Raw genomic sequence first — 3,542 nt, forward strand, 5'->3', positions numbered from 1 at the left:
AAGTAAAATTTTATTATGGATTATTTCGTTACATAGAAATTATTTGAAAATCATTGAAGGCGAAACTTTTTGATCTTACACTATTAAATAAAGTAAAAATTACGTGATACGTGAAACATATACACTATATTTACCGTTCGTAGATATACTTTCAGTAATTTTACTTATTTTAAATTGAAATAAGAGAGCAACAAGCTCATGTAGCTCACTTGGTTAGAGTACCCGCTTAGTTAGCGGAGGTCTTGAGTTTGACTCTCACTAAAAGTATTTTTTTGTATTTCTGTATATCACCTTTGTTGTATTCGTTAACAATCGATACATGTTGTATCCTTTGTATGCATTGTGAGCATGTAATTTTACCCTATGCGAAATTACTCCTAAAAATGCTCAAAATAGTTTTTAATTATTTTTGTAGAATAGGAAATTTTGTGTCATTCGCATCATTAAAAGCACCTTTAAAATCGCAAAAAATGGTCAAAAATATTTTATCTTTCATTCCATAGTATTCTAGGATTTTAGTCTCAGGATTTCATCATTTGTTAAATGCACTAGTCAATATATAAAAAATCAAAAATAATGCATTAGTTGCTTTTATCTTTTTTTTTTTACAATCTTAGGTTAATTAATTAATTCATTAGGTCGTTAGTCAATCATTAGGTAAAATAGATAAATAATTTGGCCATACAGATTGAAGTAAACTAAAATTAGAGTTTAAAGTGGCTAACATTGCAAAAATATAAAGAAGAAAAAGAAAAGGGGGTTCTTAGACTTTCACAATTGGGCTAAGCAAAATCGGACGGCCCAATTACTTTAGTTCCTCCACAAACCCATTCCCAAACCCGGTCCGTCCCTTTTTTAAAAACCAATCGGCGCCGTTCTTGTCACACCAAGTTTTGGCCGTCGATTTGAACTAATCAAACCCTCCCTTATAACTGTCTGAACCCGGCCCCAAACCCTAGAGATCCTCTCCACTTCCCCAATCTCCCTCACCTCTTTCATGCCCTATCAAAGCCGCCGCCGGAATCTCTTATGGCGGCGGCACCACTCTAAACACTACCAAATTAACATCAGACAACCTCCGTCTTCTCCTCTTTCCAAATATCCTAACCTCGCCCTCGGAAACCCACTAGAACTCGCCCAATATTAGATCTTAATTTCCAGAAAAACCCGAGTTCGTCCCCTCTCTAACTCTCAACGATTTGCTAGTCATTTTGGCTTACGTGAATCGATTGTTTTCGACAAGCAATCAATATACGTTAGTTTCGATTTATTTTGAAGCCACCAGAATCCGTTCGAACCTCATTGGTTGGCCATTTTCTCCTCCAGTGTGTGTTCCATTAGGTATACCAACATATCATTCTATCATATACTCATGTCTTATTTATTAATCAACATCTAATTGAAATTGTTTTGCTTGTTTAATTTAGTTTTTAATAGAATAGCTTAGTTCATGGATTAATTGTAGTCTTGCAGCCGGTCTGCTAATTACTTGTTTGCATGCTTAGATTAAATAATTAATTGCATAATCAGTAGTCCAATTACATGAAATTAGTTTAATTGCATAAATTGTAGGTTAATTGGTCCAGAAGTTGTTGGATATTGAAGTAGGTCATTGATTTAATTTCAGCATATTGTTTGTCTGTTTTTTTTCTTTTTGATCTGTTTGTTTCTTTGGTGTAGTTTATTTGTAGTTATTAGAAACTTAGGGGGGGGGGGGGGTAGGGGCTAAGGGAATATGAAACTTTAGAAATCCTGATCAGTTATGTAGGAACCTTCTAGAAGGGGTTAAAATGCACTAAAACAAGAGAATTAGGTCAGAAATTGGGTTTGAAAGGGGTAAAATACAAAAGTTAAAGAGTTCAAAAATAAGAAGAATATCTGAAAAGGGAATTTGTTAGAAAAAATGCTGAAAAATAGAAAGAATATATGAAAAAAGGACAACTGTCCAAATTTGTTAGAGAAAATATGCTCTTTTTCCTTATTTTTAGGGCTGAACATTCCTATATTTTGTGCATACTCACATTCTATATAAGACTCACTCACACACTCGTTTAAAAAGGTTGCCTGGATTTCTTTGAGAGAAGAAAACACACACTGTATTTTATGCATTTTTTCAGAAAATTCCTTTCTCTTATTTGCATGCACATTCTCACTCATATACTCATCTTCATTCACTGCATTCCTTATATAAGAGATTTGAAAAGAGAACCAATGTTCTGAAGAAGAATAGAAGAAGAACAATAGAGTTCTAGGTTAGTTGAGACTCCAAACAATTCAAAAGTTGTTAGCTATTTCGAAATTTGTAGTTTCTCTTGCATTTCTGGGTTCCAAAGGTGGATTTAGCTGCGTTTTCTACTGCTTTTCTTGTTGTTTCTCACTCGAACAAGTAGCTTGGGGATTCATAACCTTCTTTCCTGACCGTTATTTGGTCATTATTTGCTATTGCTCTCCTAGGTATGTCGAAATTCCGGTTGTAATTCCCCTTCGAATATAGAAATGGTAGAACTGAATGTTTGATTCCGTGTGTTCTTTGCATTGATTCACTTGATCTTATCACTTTCTTCTTTACTAGTGCTTGATTTTCGTGTTCGAACTGAATATTTGAAGCTAAGCGTATTTGTCAATTAGCTAGTTGAACTGAATAAATACTCTCATGTTTGAATATTTCGTGATATTATTTGACTGCTGCAGTTAGTACATTCATGAGGATGAGGTATAAATCCTGTTTACTGTTGACGTTTTTAACCTATGATGATGGAGTTTAAGTGTGGAATTCAAGTTGAAATCAAAGGCATGAAGAGTCATAAGTCAATTGTTTAGTTCCAAGTGTTGCTACCCATTTTAATTTTAGAAATAGAGAGTTTCAGTACGTAGAAGTGCTCATTTTAGTACTGTGTATAATTTGAAACGTTCATGTGTTAGGGTTTGTAACTAATTTTATTATTCTTGTGGTGTATGAAATGATTATGTGTTAAAAAATCCGTCGTTCGGTAATTGTTGGGCCTGATTTTAGGCCTGGCCCATGTCGTGACTTGAATCACAGGTTGGGGTACTAGGGGGGATTTGCATCTATACCCGCTTTTTGAATCACGTTTTAACTTGTGCCCGCTTTGCAAAAAAAATTGCAAGCGCCACTTTTTCGCGTAACTTCAGCATACAGGGCTGAAGTAGCAAAGGCAATCAAGCAAAACTTCAGGATTCTAGTAGACGGGACTGAAATAGCAAGTGTGCTGAAGTTTTTGTTTGTAATTATTGAACTTAAGCATAGTAGCTGAGGTTTTGTTCTCTATTTGCTAAAGTTTTTGTTTGTAATTGCTGAAGTTTTTGTTTTTGTAACTGGCGAACTTCAGCTCTGAAGTTTTTGTTTTTGTAACTGGCGAACTTCAGCTCTAGAGCTGAAGTTTTTGTTTTGTAATTGGCGAACTTTAGCTCTAGAGCTGAAGTTTTTGTTTTGTAACTGGCGAACTCTACGCTCTACGTAGCTCGTAGTTTAGTTTTTAGTTAACTAGGTCGGACCTTCTACGACTCTACGTAGCGTGTAA

The 3,542-nt window shown here is 34.8% G+C and overlaps 1 long non-coding RNA gene across 1 annotated transcript; it reads left to right on the forward strand.

The window, feature by feature from the left end:
• The first annotated feature begins 893 nt into the window (after positions 1 to 893).
• Positions 894 to 2,994, forward strand: LOC109241447. Its single transcript, XR_002070236.1, has 2 exons — positions 894 to 1,341; positions 2,692 to 2,994. It is a non-coding gene; the product is annotated as an uncharacterized LOC109241447 (long non-coding RNA).
• Positions 2,995 to 3,542: the final 548 nt, after the last annotated feature.

The sequence above is a fragment of the Nicotiana attenuata genome, unplaced genomic scaffold (genome assembly GCF_001879085.1).
Source record: "Nicotiana attenuata strain UT unplaced genomic scaffold, NIATTr2, whole genome shotgun sequence".
Classification (NCBI taxonomy): domain Eukaryota; kingdom Viridiplantae; phylum Streptophyta; class Magnoliopsida; order Solanales; family Solanaceae; genus Nicotiana; species Nicotiana attenuata.